The following is a 19,559-nucleotide window of genomic DNA, read 5'->3' on the forward strand; positions in this document are numbered from 1 at the left end:
AAGGGATTACTATTGCAAAAACGGTAATTAGATTACCGTTACTGTCACGTAGGAACGCTGTGTTACTGCGTTACTAAAACCGTGATTTTTTGCGAGAATGTCTCATGACAGTGACGTAAGCGAGTGCAACGTTCGTGACAACAGCTGTTCACAGATCAACAATGGATAATATATCGAGTGCCGGAGAGAGTATTAGCGTGCAGCGTTTAAAGCGTGGAAGTACTGACCTTATTTTGAGTTTGATTCCATAAAAAGTGACAAAAACATTAGTGTCCGTTGTGCGTGGGAAGAAAACTTCTTTTTACAGTGAAAAAAACCCATAAACTTCCAAGCAAGCACCGAGTGCGCTACGACGTAATGTGAAATTCACAGAGAAACTCGCGGATTCTTCCACTGACCGCTGCGGCACACCTGCACCAGGGTAAACCTCCGCCTAACCCACTCCTGCTTTACAGTTGAAAATAGAGCAACAGGACCGCTAGTCTTTGATTTTATTTATTTTCTGCTGTGTTTTACTTGCATCTATTTGAAAGAGTGAGTGTAAACACAAAAAAATATTTTATTTTATATGCTGGAATGTGCAGAAAATAGGTTTAAATGTTAAACAAATTTCTTCCAGTCAGAGAATGTTGCATATAATTAAATTTTTGCTTGATGCATAAAGTTAAAAGATTTAAAGTTTAAAGTTTTAAAAAGAGACGTTTCCATTTGATTACATTTTGTATGATGGATTATGCAGAAAAAGTAGAATTGGGCTGAAAGATCTATTGCTTTATCTATTCAGGTTGTAAATCGTGTTTTTAAAAAGTAACTAAGTAACTAAGTAATTAATTACTTTTGAAAATAAGTAATCAGTAAAGTAATGGGATTACTTTTGGGGGGAAGTAATCAGTAATTAGCTACTAATTACTTTTTTCAAGTAACTTGACCAACACTGCTCCTAACCCCCCAAAATTTAAACAGTGTTGGGATCTTGTTGTATACACATGTGAAAAGGGCTTCTTCCTGTGTGATTGCTGCACATAAAATGGCTTACAGCAGTTTGGCACTGCAAAATGAAAACAGATTGTAGGATTAAAATATGAAAAATTGCAAAATGGAAGATAGTTTTTTAAATTAAAAAAGGTTTTTTGTTTTGCTTTGGTTATGAATGTTAATGTAAATGGACCAGCATTTATATACTGCTTTTCCTGTATATATTTTCTCTATATTTATATATTTGTTCAACATTCTCAGTCCCACATCTTCCTCTTCAGACATTTCAATCAAACAGTTCAATATGCCAAAATTTAAACCTCTTCCACCCATCACTATTTAGCCAACTGGGCCTTTTAGCTACAATATTTCACACGATATGTTAAAATGCAACAGGACAAGCCAGTCTTTTAAAATAGAATAAATAAAAATTTCCCTACAGTAGACTCATAAAAAGAGAATTTTTTTTTCCTGCATAGCCTTATTTGGCAGTATACTGCCCCTGTTTTATCAATCTCTGGGCTGGGAGGGAGATGGCTCATTTGCTGGGATCAATAGCAGACTTTTGAAGCTTGAGAGTAAATAAATATGTGAAAATTACGTTGCTCTGCAACACATTGTACAACTTCACACATTACAGGTTCTAATTTATGATTGATACAGTGAATGACAGTTAGGTTATGACTGATCTTTTCAGTCAGGTATGGTTACTCCATTCTGTCATAGCAGCTGCAGAAGGAGATTTCTTGAGAACCCTCATATCAATCTAACTACGATATTGATATCAATGTAACATAAAAAACACTCTCAAAGCCTGCAATTTTACATTCAGATCTGGCAATAGGGAACTACATGGTGTTCCCGGATCCAACCTAAAGAGGGGGATCAAGAAAACAAAACTGGACTACAAAAAGTAAATGGAAAATCACCTCTCCAAGAAAACCTTCAGCGGGTGTGGCAGGGTATCCAGCAATCACCAACTTCAGAGGGGAAGACTTCTTCTCACACTTGAATCTGCCTGTGTGATGTTCAGTACAAAATCTGGCTTTGAGCACCACAATAACAAGGGGATGATCCTGAACTTTAAAAAGCAGAGAGTATACGCCTCTCTCCTTTAAATAAATGCAAACTTTGTGGGGAGAGAGTTCAGGATTTCACATTTCTGGGCACCGTTATCTCTGCTGACCTCTCCTGGAATGCAAACACCTCCATCATCAACAGGAAGGCACAGCAGTGTCTGCACTATCTGAGTGTGTTCAGAAGGAAAAACATCTGTGAGAAGTTGCTGGTGATCATCTACTGCTCAGCCATTGTGAGCATCCCTGCATACTGCGCCACTTACTGTGGAAGATTAATAATAACTAACAATTAAACACATAGTGAGTGGGAAAAAAAGTTAAATGAAGAAGAAACAGTGCATCCTGGGAGTGATGTGAGTGAGATGTGAGTGAGGTCAGGACTGTCTAGCCTTCAGTTAGCCATTCTGAGTGCATCTCATCCATTAGCTGGCTTATTTGTGCTGCCAAGCACTCACAGAGTGCAGTTAGCTTCTTCAGATGGTACGTGTGAATCATTTAATCATTTTTGAGACTCTGGAGTATTGATAGTAAACCTTGGATGATTCAGTGGAGACAGAAGTGATTGTGGTAGAAATACTCCAATAACTGCAAACTGCTTGGTATGTACAGCTAGTATAAGGTCTTTAAGGTAGTTTGACCAAACGCTAGATAAGGTCCTCCATGATTTTGAATGATGTGGTGGGACTGATCTTGCATTCTCCTGTTTCTGTGATTTTTTGATACAGGGTCTGACGTTCTGTATCTTTGCTGTGCCTCCCATACTGCTTCAATCGTGATGGGAAGGTCGTTGAAGGGTAAAAATCAAGACTGAGCATACATGAGTGTGGCTCCTTCTGACAAGGATGCTTGAACATCTTTTGGCTCACGGGAAAGAGGATCAGGCACCATGTTGTATTTGTCTTTTCTATATTCTATAGTAAATGTGAATTCTTGAAGCCGAAGTGCCAGGCAGATGAATCTGGTGGCATGGTGGTTCTGAACACCCACAGCGGTTACCACTATATATAAGTGGCCTTCAAGATAGATCCTCAACTTTTCCATAGTCTATACCACAGCCAATCTTTCCACATCTGTGGCTAATTAATTCCTTTCTGCTTCAGCCTAAAATTGGCAAAGACCAGGACTTCCTCCCACCAAAGATCTGTCTTCTGCACAGGGACAGCCCTAAGCCTTCTTTCACTCACGTCTGTATACACCACAAAAAATGGGTCTGGGTGTCAGAGTGAAGTATGGGTGAACCAACATCGGTGACTTATTGAGGCACTCCTTGAGGGTTTCAAAGGCAACATGCCAGGAGGGTGTCCAGATGTACTTGGTAATTTTGCTCTTTAGGGCAATGAGGGGTTCTGCTGCCTGCGAGAAGTTGGGGATGGATCAATGGTATCAACCTGTCATACCAAGAAACTTTTGCTGAGATTTCAGGTTGCTTGGAACGGTAAAGTCACACACAGCTCCAATTTTGTCTGGATCCATGTAAACTCCCGTTGCAGATATGACATGACCTAGAAATTTTAGAGAAAACCTGAAAAGATTGCTTTTTTTCATATTAACTGTTGTGGCAGCCTCTCTGAACTTATTCAGAACAACTTGGGCATCTTGGATGTGTTGTTTCCAGCACCTGGAGAAAATGATGATATCATCCAGATACACACAACAAGTGACAGCTTTCAGATCCCCCAAGGTTCTTTCCATTAGTCTCTGGAATGTCACAGGTGGGGAAATTAGGGGGCCAAGGGGCAAATTAATGCATTAATCTCCTGTACCTCATTTCCACCTACCAATAGCCACTATTCAGGTCTAGGGAAGAAAATACAGTAGCCCAGTGGTTCCAAAAGTGGGGGGCGTGTCCTCTAGGCAGGATGCAGAGCCATTGCAGGGGGAGCACGGTATGAATTACAAAAAAAGAATGCTTGGACACCACTAGCATAATAGACAGGTTTTTGACGGGCTCCCACTCAAATGCAAAGCAGAGGATGAAGCATGAAGCTGATGCTGTCCATATTAAATGTTTGCAGCTTGGATTATTGCTGTTAGTGTATTATTTGCTTTTCGAGCCTGTATATTTAATTAATTTTATGATGAATAGTTTTTTGGTTGGTTTTTTTCTTTTTCAAGTGGGTTCTTTTTTTTCACATTTAGTTTCTTGGTGGTTTTTTCTTGTTGTTGCTGTTCGTTTGAGGTTCTCAGTTTGAGCTCTTTAAAATTTGGGCACCATTTATTTATGTAGTGGTTTGACCTATTTTTAGAAATCAGGTAAGAGACTGGTAAACCCCTACAAAGGATTCATGTATAACTTAGTCACATGACCCCCCAAGGTTTTTCATCAAGTCATTAAATAAAATGCGGTAAGGAAAAGAAAAACCATGTCAACACAGAAGTGGTTCATAAGGGAAACAATATATTAACAACTGCTACAATTATAAGCAATTTGCAGAATTCTGTGAAATGGCCACTACCCTGCTCCATAAAAAAATATAACACACCCAAAAAACATTTATTTAAAAATTTTCACTTCACATAAGCAGCGAAAAAAATGCATTTTAATGTATTTCGGTGTGTTCACAAAAGGAAAGTGCAAGACAGTGGTGCTTATCTGCATATTTTAGTTTCAGTTTTGAAGAATCTGTAACTCATAACAGCATAAATGTGAGCTTGTATGTTCTTTTGTTTTGTTCACTATTCAACCCCACAAACAAAAACAATAATGAAAGCAAGACACCACTGAGACCCTGCTCAGTGCACACAGAGTAGATGAAAGGAGGTTACTGTGTTCAGTGCCATGGTGTTCCACCACAGTTTGTCAGTGCAAATATAATGGAAACAATAACATGTTTGGAGAAGCGCCTACTCTATTGCACATGTTATTATGGGTTTGTGCAACAGTGTGGTGCATCCTTTCAACACACTTAAAACGTCACGTTTTCTCTGTAATTGTCTCTCTGTTAATGCCACTCCCCAAGGGTTTGTGCTGAGAGACTGAGGCCAGATGAATGGTTTATATTTGTCTCCTCATTGGCTTTTGATAAATACAACAAATCCATCCTCTGAGGTTTTCCCTCATCTTAGTTACAGTCAACTAACACTGGAAGATACATTGCATTGCACTACATCCTTAGTAATAACATTTAGTGCAAACAAATTTGCCCTGAAGTAAAATGTGCAACTCAGGAAGAATTAGAACTTTAAAAGCAGTTTTCACTTTAAACGAATTTGCTTATTTTATATTTGAGTCACGGGAAAGGCTAAAAACTATTTTAATGTTGTTAAATCAGTGGGGGAAAAAACTTTCAAGGTTGATAAATTTTTAAAATAGTTCACCCTTTTGATAGAATTATTTAAAATGAAGGTTTCATATTGAACTTTTTATGCATTTGAAGACATAAGGAAGATATCTTGATTTCAGGAAGGACCTGCTCAGCCCTGTAAGAAAATGGGACAAGGAGATAATGAATATTGAATGAGCATATCTACTTCAAGCAGTCATCTCTGTTCAAATCCCATCAGCACACAAATCATCTGTGTGGTTATGCTGAGTTAATTAAGATCTAGTGTGTGGAATTGATCGAGTCTTGCCATTGCAAATGTCTTCAATCGCTGAACCTGCCCTGTTTTTTTGCTTTTTTCTGTGAGAAAGAATGAAGCTGATAATATATTATTAAAATACACTCATTCCTTTTCCTTTTAGAGAAGCTAAATTCATAAGTCAGTGGCAGACAGGGAAAGGCTTTAGTTCAGTTCAAAACAAACCAATAGGAATACCAAGTGAAGATAGCAAGATCCACTGTGTACTTCTGAGTCAATGTTTCTGTGTGTGGAATATTATTTGGGCTTTTATCTGGGGAAATACTGTACCGTCTCAGGCTTTTTGGACTTCCACAGATAAGAAAAATAAGTGAGATTATACCTCGTTTTTCTTCTCAATGCCAACATTTTCTTTTCCATTGCCAGTTGTAATTGTGCCCTCCAGACATTTATACAGTGAGTTCAAGAAATTGGCTAGACAGAGCAAGCACTCTTGGTGAAACCAAATGCCCCATTGAGGCATTTTCTGATGCTGCTGTGACACATGCTGGAAAGCAATCACCTTTTACTCAATTAAGTAAATTAACCAGGAAATGTGTTAAAAGGGGGGGGGGGAGTAGGAGTATCATCCCAGTTATCAGAGGAACCCTCAATTTCTGCATAATGGCTTAATCTCTTTCATTGTTGCTGACTGATAATTTATCATTTTTCCAGTCTGAAAACACAATTATCCATGTAGGAAACAAATTCTGCAACTCTGCACAGTCCTTGAGGAAAAACTGTATGACAGAGAGATCCAGAAAGGGAAATCACAAAAGATGAATCATGTCAGCATATTTGTGGTCTTAGTTATGTCACAGCTTTCCCTGTGTATGTGTGTGTGTGCGCGTGTCAGTGACTAAACTCGTGTCTAAAAAGAAGCCACTGCGTGAGCGGCACTTTAGCAGAGCAGCAGCAGCAGCTGTGGAGCTCCATCTGTGTCTACACAGGAGGCATTCAGGCACCGTATTGAGCTGTAGGTTACCTGTGCTGTGGAAGTGCTCAGACATCAACATGCAGTTACTGTGATGTGATTATGTGCTCAAAGAAAATAGACTTAAATCCTAAAAATAAAGCTTAGTCCTTGTTTAGAGCCTGAATAAAACGCAAGCTGTTATTATGCCTGTCTAGCCAACTGGATTGACTGAGGTAGGTGTATGTTGGTTGAGTCAGATGTGTGTGATACAGTTAGGTATACTGATACCAGCATGACCTCCCAACTGATATTCCATAAAGGCATAAACATGCAGTGAAAGACAAATAAATGTAGACATTTACATACATCCTGTCTGACAAATAATTAAAGTTTTATGGCAACAGTTCTTCTTCTTTTTCTTTTTTACCTCTCTGTCAGTTACCGTTTATGACATAGAGTTTGGTGCTTCTTAGGGATCCTTCCTATGGAAATAGTTTCTACAGTGCAACAACCATTGCAAGAGTATTCTCTACATTCTGTCCATGACATTTGCGTTGACCCGCTGTATTGTATTTCATGTCCATTGCAACAGGGTGTCTAATCAAGGAGCTCCACAAAAAGGGGGGAGGTTGTTCAGACAATGCAGCATAAAATGATTTATGGAAAAGTGACCCAAATTTACTTCCTATTTGTTTCTATATAGAATACGATGAGGCATCAAAATTTTGGTGAATGCTGGTGAAACACTCCTCTTTCATTCCCAGGTTGTCAGTTTTTGACATTTAGTTAAATCCATTGGTATCTTGTGAGTATACTAGGATTAGGGATGGGTATCGAAACCCGGTTCTTGTTGAGAACCGGTTCCCACTGTTTCAATTCCTTGGAATCGTTTGCCATTTTTGCAAACGATTCCCTTATCGATTCCAGTCGCCCCGAATGACATAACCACATTGTGGAGCGTCATTTACCTGGCAGGAAACACGGCTAAGCGGCTAAGCGGCTAAGCGGCTCAAAAGTTTGGTTATACTTTACGAGAACGGATGAGAACAGGGCAACTTGCAATACTTGCAAAGTAGATATTTCATTTAAAGGAGGAAACACTACGAATATGCAAAAGCATTTGCTCACAAAACACGCAATAAAAACACGACATTCATTTAAGGTTAATTCCACTCCGGACTCGTGAATCTCAACCCAGCAGCAGCGGTAATGTTTGCACATCCTCTCCCGTTAATGCGGCAGGTAAATAATCAACTAACAGTGCATATTATGTTAGCGCGATCTGCCTCATTACAAAACCTACCATTACTGTGCGCTGCATTTAGGTGACCATGATGAGAGAGACAGAGTCTGGCTGGCAGTTCTCGCTGCAGTCTACCGGTAGCGTCTCCTTTCAGGCCAGGATAGACGAATGTCACCGAGCAGTGACTAAGTTTGTGGTCAAAGGCTTGCACCCATTTGCCACAGCAGATGCCCCCGATTTTCGGTAAGTGAATGTGTTTAATTGTAGGCAGTGACATTACTGGATATTCTTGTGTAATTGCTACAGAATAATTTATGTTATGTTAAGAATATTTATTTTATTATTTTACATTTACAATTTTTTTTCCTGGGGACCCTGTGACACCCCATTGAAGAGCCGTAGGCTGCGGATCTCTTAAGATCTCACTGTTGGGTTTGTAAGGCCATGTTACTCCTAAATTTCTATCTTGTTCAAAGAGAAGATATAAAACAAAGTTCTAAGCTAATCGACCTTAGTGTTCTCCATCCATCCATCCATCCATCCTCATCCGCTTTATCCGAAGTCGGGTCGCGGGGGCAGCAGCCTAAGCAGAGAAGCCCAGACCTCCCTCTCCCCAGCCACCTCCTCCAGCTCATCTGGGGGAACACCAAGGCGTTCCCAGGCCAGCCGAGAGATATAATCTCTCCAGCGCGTCCTGGGTCTGCCCCGGGGCCTCCTCCCGGTGGGACATGCCCGGAACACCTCGCCCAGGAGGCGCCCAGGGGGCATCCTTGTCAGATGCCCGAACCACCTCAACTGGCTCCTTTCGATGTGGAGGAGCAGCGGCTCTACTCTGAGCCCCTCCCGGATGGCCGAACTTCTCACCCTATCTCTAAGGGAGAGGCCAGCCACCCTTCGGAGGAAGCTCATTTCTGCCGCTTGTATCCGCGATCTCGTTCTTTCGGTCACTACCCACAGCTCGTGGCCATAGGTGAGGGTCGGGACGTAGATCGACCGGTAAATTGAGAGCTTCGCTTTTACACTCAGCTCCCTCTTCACCACGACGGACCGGTGCAGCGTCCGCATCACTGCAGCCGCAGCATCAATCCGTCTGTCGAGTGTTCTCCTTTTTTAAAAATAAGAATCGATAAGAGAATCGATAAAGATTCGAATCGTTAAACAGAATTGAAAATGGAATCGGAATCGTGAAAATCTTATCAATACCCATCCCTAGCTAAGATTGTCTTTATTGTCCACGTCACATTTGGCTCTTTGATTGCCTAAAAAGGTGCATTATAATACCTGAACCTGGTATGTTTTAGTACATAAACTAAGCCACTAACTGAGTGAAATCAGAAGTAAAAGCTTAGTGAAAACTAAACAGTCAGTGAAAATAAATCCAAACAGTACCCAAAACCCAGGATTTCGAAACAAGGCCAACCAGTCTTCTGTCTGATGAACTTTTGATTATTCCACTGACAGACACCATTCTAACCTTTTAATACTGACTTCTCTTTAAAAGAGGCACCTACTGGCATCTCATATTACCATAGGCAGTGTTATCAAGATACAGATCTCAAAGAATATCTCTGGAATTCTAGCAGCATCTGAGGGAATGGTTGGATTTGACACCTTGGCATGGTCAAGCAAGAAAAGGAAGAGTAACAGAGAAAAATAACAATACATTTTTTGATTTAACCTATAAATTTATAACTTTGTTGGATGCTGTTTTTTGCCTATAGCTATGCTAACTCCATTAGGTTATGTTTCTAATTCCATCCATACAATTTCAGCACAGTTTCCCAGAAACTGCATTTCCACACAGCTACAGTTTAACATGCAACATTTAAGATGCACCAATTACAAATAGGTGCAACTTGAATGCTGGCTGGTTTATATTAGGTTAGCATTTTATTATGCTAATAACTATATTTTCAAACTAAAAAAATGAAAACTGAACTGTTTTAATCAGGTAAGAAAAGCAATCTTACACCTTGAATTTATAAAACAAATATGTTAAATATGTTGATACTGTATCTACATGGGGGATTAAAAATATTAATGAAAAATGAAGGTGGTATCTAAGCCAAACAGAGGGATGAGATTCAGTGGTGTGAGTAGGTGCTCTGCAGTAGGGATGGGTATCGTTTACGTTTTCTCCGATACCGGTGCCAAACTGGTACTTTTGAAACGGTGCCGGTGCTTAAACGGTGCTCGAACCGGTGCTTAAAGAATGGAGAACACATACTTTGTCCAAAAACCTCTCATGTTTAGCTGTTTTTTTGTAAAAAGATAACAATGTTAGCCTTTTCTGCAGCTATAGGGCATATATGGTATCACTCTTGGCTGGAAGCAGTGCTTAAACAACGGGAAAAACACAAACTTTGTCCAAAAACCTCTCAGGTTTAGCTGTTTTCCACTTTTTCTTTGGTCATTTCAGCCTTTTTGGCCAGGGTGAAGGGAGTATCTGCCATCAAACAAGAAGACAGCCGCATGTAACTACGACGGTGTTTGCTAGTTCACCTTACATGCATTAATTTAATAACGTGGTTAGCGTACTCAACGCAAATTACACACGAACAACATTAAGCTACTCACCCAGAGAAGAACGGCTGCTGCTGCCATCATCACCCGTCATCATTTCTGCTACACTCGCAGGGCTAGGGGCCAGGACTCTACTCTTCGGGTTCTTGGGGGATGTTGCTAACTCTGGGTCCGATAACAGGCACCACACCCGCGGTAGATGTGCTGCTCGGTGTGAGGTCTTGCAGCAAGCTATCAAATACAGTGCATTTCGCGGCTTTTAAAAAAACGCTATGCGTCGCCAGGTGTTTCATCAGATTTGAGGTGTTACCTCCTTTGCACAGTATCACCTTAAAGCACTTGTTGCAGGCTGCTGAGTTTGCATCTTTTGCTGTGAAGTACAACCAGACTTTTGACTGCTTCGCCTTGGGCATGTTTAATCTGTAGCTCTGCTCTAAAAGAACGTACGTACCCCGCCTACTATCTTTGGAAAGGTAAAATGATTGGCTAGAATCCAAAGTGTATGACATCTCAGGAAAAAAAAAGCACCGAAATAAAGCACCGAAATGTGCGCTGCTTTTCGGTCTGGTTACTACCATTTATGTCAGAACCGGTGCCATACCGGTACTCATCCCTGAAAGATGTATTTAGTCATCTGCAAAAGTCTGATCTTTTCAGCACTTTTGTGAAAGTGCATCATGACATAAAAGAACATTAGAAAAGAGGTTCTTGAGGTTCATAATGCTGGATTTTTAAAGAACTATTTCCAAAGTATTTAGACTCTTATTCACTTGCAATATTTCATGAATGGATAAGACCAAAATCCAACTTCTTGTTATAGATGCTAAATGGACTGACACTTACATAAGTGCTGTTATATGCTTGATGATAACTCATGTCAGGGTTTTTATGGTAGAAGCTCCGTTCATTCACACATAATTACTTTAATTATGTAATCTACAACACATGGAGAAAACCACTCGGTGTAATTTAGGGTTCAATCCCCATATATTAATCTTTTATCACAAGAGATTTTCTATGCTTTTTATGCTGAAAGCAAAAATTTGCATATTTCTTGCCACATGCAGGTTGAATATTTATGCTAATCAAAATGGTGGGCTGTGTAAATGTAGCGGCATGGTGCTCTCAGCATTTTGTTTTTATTCCATATGTTTCATCTGTTCAGTTACTTCAAGCTTTAATTAAATATGGAAAAACTGAATGTTTGAATACAGGGAAACAGTAGAAACTTAAATCAACTGCAAAACTAAACAGTTCAGGGAAGCTTTTGTCATTTCACCTTTATGGCATTGAAGAAGAAAGAGCAGAGAAAAAAGTATGGAGTATACACCGTTCTATGTGCTGCGACTCTGGTCTTAGCTTTTTCAGTACCACTGCCTGCTAATGCTAACTTAGCACTGGAGGAGCTGTACTGCTTGGCAAACAGCCTGTTGAATGCCAATCCAGAGAGAGTTGTGAGGTAGCTGGAGCCTCTAATCATGTAGAACTGATGCTGGTGCTGGTGCTGGTGCTGATGCTTGGTGCTGCACAAGTTTCATAAGTACAGCAACTTCCCATCCAGGGACCATAATATTCTGGACAAAGTTTACTGAAACAACCCTGGGACATATCAAGCTGCAGCATTTCCACACCATAGCATGTAAGATCGCACCTCATTTGGAGTTGGTCCCTACCTACAAATCTGTCATCTGCAGGACAAGGCAAATTGTCAAAACAATACAAGTTTGGCACGAGAGGCCCAATTCAGTATTATAGGACTGCGTTGAACATACTGACTGGGAAGTGTTCAAGGACGGCAGATTTAGAGGAATATGCATCATTTGTCCTGGCCTATCTGCATTTCTGTACTAATTCTATCCTAGGCACAAAAACCATCAGAGTGTTTAAAAATCAGAAACTGTTGGGAAGCACTAATGCAGCAAAATGTTTGTAAGTTACCAAGGTCAAACCTCTGTGGTAGCCATCTTGTTTTTCCAGTAAAGAGGAAGCCTGCCTCAAATGCAGTTCTTTTATACGCCAGTTTGAAGTGAGAGGGCATGGTCTCAGAGTATATAAAGCTGGCAAGACATTTGATGTGTCCAAATTCAGGAGAAGGATGCTTCAAAGAATCCTACCTACCTGCTCCATGTAGGTAGGATCCTTCGACGGCCGGGTAGGATGGAAGTGAGCGGCTGTGAAATGGACAGCCTTCTAGCCTCCATTCAAGTCCGCCCTTACTTCTGCGTTTTTCTGGTCGCTAGCGCCACAGCGCGAAAACTTTAAAATATTTATTAACTTGTGTTCTTAAGAATTATCTTCTTGATAACACACATAGATACTTTGTATTTTTTTAAGTTATCCCACTTTTTTCTGGCCTGCAAGGGGGTGACTTTCCCCTGCAGGCCCATCTTCTCCAGAATTGTCCTGATCACACACAGAAAAGAGAGAAGAGAGAAAACCATGGCAACTATGATAATCCCTAAATCCAAAAGTTTTCACGGCAGAACACAAGAGGAATACCGTCTGGACATCACAGGTTCTGTACAGCATGAGGGTTAATAAAACCGTACTCAAATAAATATGATGTGTAAATTGATTTATTTTTGTACCTCCATGCCACAGTGGCCGAATTCTTCACCCCAGTGAAGAGGTGATCACTTTCTACTATCATTTTAATAAATTGAGCCATTTGGTCTTTCTTGCCGAAAACATATCAAAAAAAGGTTAATTCGCAAAAATCATAATTGCAGCAATACATGAAAAACCACGGGACCCACCATACAAGCTAGTTTACGATTATTTTAATTTTAATAAAAAACATATCCATGCAGATGCCCAAAGCTTAACAATACAACTACTATAAAAATGTTACTTTTGTACCACCAGATTTTCATATACTTACATTTGAAAGTGTTTTCCTCGCCAGCTTCGACTGCCATCGTTATCAGAAAAAAATCTCCTGTATGGCCTGCAGTGAATCCTGGGATATGGTAGGACATGAAGGATACACCCAACCCATCGTTCAAATTTGGGGAAATGAATAAGAGTCTTATGTAGAACACAATACTATACAATCTTGTATAAACAGCAGTGTCCAACACAATCATAGTGATTGTGGGCAAGTTTGTGTGCAAGTTGGGGTGGGGCAGTCAGTGAAAGCAGCCGCATAGTGTAATGGTAAAACTACACACCTTTGTAGCGGGAGTCAGAAGTTAGATTCCCACCTGGTATCCAGTAAGGGTCCTGGCTAGATCCCCCATGCCCCCATGCTGGAGTTGTGTGTGTGAGAGCAGGAAGTGAATTCAGCATCCTGACAGCCTGATGGACAAACCTTTCTCTTAGTCTCCTGGTTCTAGCCCGGAGGCTCTTCGGTCTCCTTACTGATGTCAGCAAACTGAAGAAGCTGTTGGACAGATGAGTGGAATCACCTGTAATGCACAGGGCTTTCCAGATGAGGCGGGTGTGTCCAGGGTGTGAGTTCTCCTGAAGTCTATAAATAATCTCCTTAGTCTTCTCTACATTCAGGGACAGGTTGTTGTTTCTGAACCACTTGGCCACTTCACTCCTGTAGTAGGTCTCATAGTTGTTGCTGATGTGACCTACCACAGTTGTGTTGTCTGCAAACTTGAAAAGGTTGGAGCTGTGTGATGGTGTCCAGTCGTGGGTCAGCAGAGTGAAGAGAAGGGGGGTCAACACACATTCTTGGGAGGTGTTGTTATGCTGGAGGTGTCGGGCCGATCCGTAGTGTCTCCTGTCTTCCTGTCAGGAAATCCAGCAGCCAGTTACACTGCAAAATGCCAATCCACAGCAGATCCAGTTTGTGAATGAGTTGCTGGGGAATGATCATGTTGAATGCTGAACTGAAGGTCGAACAAAACCTCTTGAATGGGCTTGGCTCTTCCTTCGACTGCTGGCAAACCTCAATAGAACCACAATAGAAACCATACTTTGTCTTAGTATAACATTATGGTGTGGCAGCTGCATAGCACAGAACAGAACGAACTTGGCCTTGGTGGTTAGAATAGCAGAATGGTACTCACGGCCATTTATGAATGGTCATTGATCAGTGATCAGCGGTTGTTGATGAATGGCCATGACAAGTATTATTGATCAAGGAACTGACCTCACAGCCCATTATATATTCAGTGGTGCTAGGTTCAGTAATTGTGCAAATGTACTATTTATGAGGCTGGGGAAACCTCCAGTCAGCTGAGACTAAAGAAGTCACTTGGATGATTGACGAAATGTTTCTCCCACTGAAAACGCTATGTCCAAATGAACAGAATCAACCATTTGGGGTGTCTAAAATTGTCTTGAATTTTTGGTGAAGCATTCCCAAATCATGCTGATATTTTCCCCAACTTTCCAAAAATGCCATCCATATGTCAGAGTCAAACAAAATCTGAGTGGTTGACTTATTTTGTCTCTACAATAGGTAGGTTCTAATATTTCAATGGAAATTAGTCACTGAGAAGCATTTAACTTGAAGTGAGTAGAATCCATCTTTGAGATGACAGCCTCTGCCTAAATAATAAGCATTACTTAGAGGTGCGCTGCTTACTATCCTCGATTGGACACTCATTGTCTCTAAATTGCTTATTACCTTAGAGTTAAATACTCCTACATTTGCATACATACAGCTGAAATATTTAATAACAATGAAACTGATAAATAGGCAGAATTGGTGGCCCCACTCACTGGATAACCACAGTGTTTGCTGAAGAGAATCCCACTTTTGAAAAATACACTTACCAAAGTAATTTCCTGTTAATGAAACTTTGTGTAAATGACCCAGAACACTGGTATTTTTGTTTGTTTGTAAGTGAAAGAGGTAATTGTTTACTGATGAAGCTGTTTCTGAAAGCTTCTGTGCTGTAAGCATAACTAAATACTGCCAGATCATTTTGCTCTCCATTAGTCTTATCTCTTTGTCCTAGCACAGTCCAAAACATTATTAGGCTTTTCCCCCAAGGTAACTGTTGAAACGCCATCTCAAAGCCATCATTTACATGGCACAGATCCTAGATGTAGTTTACTCCAAATAAGGTGTGGTGCATAAGCAATTGCCTCCTTTTTAGTGCCACTGAAAATACTGAAAAGAAAATATTGAAGGGATCAAATGCATTCACTTGTATTTTCAAAGAATAAATATGCAAGGACTAGAGTGAAAAAACAAACAAACACAGAAATGCACACTGAGTCCTTGTTGATACCGTTCATATTTTCAAGGTTCTCACAAAAGCTGTATGGGGGATTTGGCTTTGACCTTAAAGCAGCTTTTGTGTCCATTACTTGTAGTCAGAAGATGCTAAAATTGTTGGAATATTGATAGATTGGAATGAAAAAGAAAAGTTTTTTTTTTTTAAACTGAACTCTCTGTTAAGTCACAATAATGCCATGCAGGGGTCAGAGGAAGCCTTGATAATGTATCAGCATATTTACTGAACATGTATGTTTGGAGCACACACAATATTGCACCTATTGATAACACAGAATGTCTGGGCATTTAGATCAGTTAAAGGTACCAGCATCTTTAATAATTCAGTCCTTATCCCTTGCCTACACCAACTGACTTTGCAAGACATCACGTAGCATTATCAGGCAAAAAACTTGGAGGGCTTGGATCAGATCAGAGTAAAAAAAAAAAAACACTTTGCGAGAGCAAAGAAAGCAGCGGCCTTACATTTTAAAGTCTGGCTACAGACAAACTGCCTTTTGTTTTGCATGCTGCGACTGCAGCAAAGGTATCTGATTCTAGCTGTCTGATTAGTCAAGACTGTGGCAGATGTAGTTATCTGAGATCAAAGTTAAAATCATGTGTAGCGCTGCATGCCAGGAGAACTTAAGCTTCTACACAGTTTAAAGCAAACCTGAAACAAGAAGAAATTTGATTAAAAAAATAAAGAGAAGAGAAAACAGCATAAGGAAAGTCTACCTTCAAAGAGACAACCCAGTAAGCACTCCATTTCAGCCAGTTACATTACAAAGCAAACATTTGGTTGCAGGGTTTACCAGTAACAATGATGTCCTACAGTGACAAATGAAACAAATTCATAAAAGTAATGGCAGACTTAATAGTGATTTAAAAGCCACCTTTGTCTTCTGAAATGAACATATAAATAGTATATATAGTTATGGAAAAGTACAGTAAAGGCCAAATGAAAGACAAATGTAAGGGAAGGCAAGTTCAAATTTTTACCTCTAAAATAGAGTACTAAAAGTCAAGACATTGTTTTTGTACAGAATTCCACTGCATTTTTTTATTCTCTTAGATCTGAACAGAAAGCTGCGTTCTGGTTCATAAGGCTCAGATGTGAAACAAAAGTAATTATAAATAATGTTAAAATGTATTTCTAAAATTCTTGTTTACTGGGACTTGATGTTTAGAAAGGCTGTAAAAGATTATGGATACTACCACACACAGCTACATTTCAAACTGTTTCCCAAAATATTGCTGGACCAACCACAGAATGTCAGTCTTTCACGGATATCTTGTGCAATGTTACAACTGTGTGCCAGAAGGATCTAAACTACTGCAGATGACTGGATCCATTGAATGGGTGCTCTTTATTCAGTCTCTCCATGTTTTTGCATGGGTATTAACTAGCTTTGGTATGAGGCCTGTCCATTGTCTGCTGGCTCTGCCCATCCTTGCATGATATGAATGAAGATTAGTATGGATAGTCTGAATGAACCACCCAGGGTCTGGTGTTAATATGTTGCAACAGAAAATTATATGAATGTCACTGTAATAAGTAAACTAAATGAAACACAATGAAAGAGTTGAATTCAGTATGGCCAAAGCCGGTTGAAAAAGATGTTGAATGAAGGACAAAGGCAGCCTGTTAAAATCAATATGCCCACTTCCTGTTTTAGTGCATGTGCAGTTTTTCAAGGCCACACAACCGAGCATTCTTTTTATCTTCTGCTCTCCCTCTATGTTTGCGCGATACACCAAGAATGATTCATGTGGGATATCCAACAAACAATGCCATTCTAATTTGTCATTTCTGCATGCTTGGCTCTCTCACTTGTGGTGAAGATTTGGCAAGGTCATTGGATTCACCTGACCTGCTGTAATGCAGCACAATAAGGGGCAAAAGGATGATACACATGACATGGATTGAAATGGATTGCAGTCTTATATTCCCAGAACAGCACTCCAACAAGCTGATAGCTGACTGAACATAGCAGCTACTCCTCATTGCTTCTGTTTTCTTATTAAACCTGCTGTATCCTCTCTGTGCAAAGCAATGAGGAAACAAAAGCCACAATGGTGTTAGAACAATGCCATGTGCCAAATGAAGCTCTAATCAAACAAGGAGGTATCTGTGAACAAGTGCCTGAGCTTACAACCACCCTATACTCTTGACTCTAATTAAGACCACATTTTGCTGAGGTGGGGGGGGTTAATTTATAAACCATTAAGTTGTGCGCATAGTCAGGACTTGTGTGGCATCAAAAGCAACTATCATTGTAATTAAGTCTTATCTTTACCCAATTTCTCTGGCACAAGACATCGTCATAAATTCTCAATAGCGACTTTAAATAAAATGAGCAACATGTTGGTAAATGCAAAGGGCTGCTCAGACGTTACAAAAGGTACTGAATTGTGAACTCAGGCTCCAGCAGTAATTTGTGTTGGTGTGGAAAATTCCGGAAACTGAAACAGCATTTACCTATCGCCTAGAAATGGTAACAAATGGGATTTACAGGACATTGTGGACTCTATATGTCATCGTAATGACATTGTAATGACAAGTTTTTGTCCTCAACCACAAAATTGGTTAATAAAGTCTTCAAAAAGAATTGCTTTATGCTTTATGATTGTCTTTTTGGCAATAGATTGTACTAAACAATTAGTTTGTTTATATTAAAGAGGAATATTTTTATTGTCAAGTCAGCTGTGTGTGTGAAAAGTCTGATGAACAGAAGAACCTATTGCTGCTTTCACACTTGCACGAGCATTTGTTATTAGACAGGAACAACATCATGTGTTACTTGTATCTTGAGTGATGACACTCGGTGCTTTCAGTGCATTGTCATTTGTTGCCTTCTATCCAATATCTTAACAGTATCCCAAATTGATGTTGAGGTAAAGAAATTATCTTGTTCAGTCTTCTTATGAGACTCAAAAGCTGTCATAGTAATCACGAGAGCTTCTGTTAGGTACACAGCAAAGTGCCACTTTCATCCCTAGTGGCCTGCAACCCCTCCATGCATACAGATTGGGAGCAGAGAAAAGAGCAAGAGCACATTAGTAAACAAAGCCAATGTGGCTCAGTGAAGTTCAGCTTCTCATTAATTTTAACACTTTCCTCTAAAAGTGCACTATATAGAATATTCTTAAAATACTCACCATCACATAACACACAGTGGCTTGTCTTGATCATATTTATTGCTATCATAGTCTTAGCCCAATTTGATTCAGCCTCTAACATCAATCTCCAATTGTTATGGAATCCAGTGGTCACTTGCCAAATGCCTCATTCATTGTTTTCTTTATTGTTTCATTCTTTAACTGCTTATTCTTCAACATGTTTGACAGGATGTGTGTATATTAAAAATATGTTTCTGGACACTAATATACTTTTATTCTGTGAAGTTGTATTGTGGGTAGACTGGACATTAATTCATTAATTAATCAATTTGCTATTCCATCTTACGTACAAAGAGGTATTATATGTCAATATGGGTGAGCACTAGCTGTTTGGCATGCTACCTTGGGGGATATTTATCCAGAACTCATGCATAGAAGTCTTTAACATATTATAGCTGTTAATTCTTCATATTCTGTTGATAGATTTTTTATTTCATTTTTTTAAACTGTTGAACTAAGACCTTTATATATTTTACATTAAAGAAACACCCTGCAGCCTTTAAAAGTGGTTAACATTAATTTAAAATGATTCACTACTGGATTTTTGTAAAAATCTACAGGTTATTGACGCTTCTTTTAATTAAAGACATCAATGCAAATCATTACAGGCAGAGGTCAGTATGACATTTTAAAATGTCAATTTTGAGGGTTCTAGAATTTAAAGTAAGACTTTGAATGAATGAATTGTCCTCATTTCATAAATTCTCATATGAAATATAAAGGTGAAAGACATCCTGATCTACTGACTGATTCTCTGTTTTAATTCACAGGGTTTAACTGACCGTGACTGGCTATTTATCAGAGCGCGTAGTCACGTGATTTACTTTGTTAATGGAAAATCAGAAGTATCCAACTTCAATTTATGGTTTTCACATTCTAATCCATTATAATAATAATAACAAA

This window comes from Oreochromis niloticus, linkage group LG10, assembly GCF_001858045.2.
Source record: "Oreochromis niloticus isolate F11D_XX linkage group LG10, O_niloticus_UMD_NMBU, whole genome shotgun sequence".
In the NCBI taxonomy this organism is placed as follows: Eukaryota; Metazoa; Chordata; class Actinopteri; order Cichliformes; family Cichlidae; genus Oreochromis; species Oreochromis niloticus.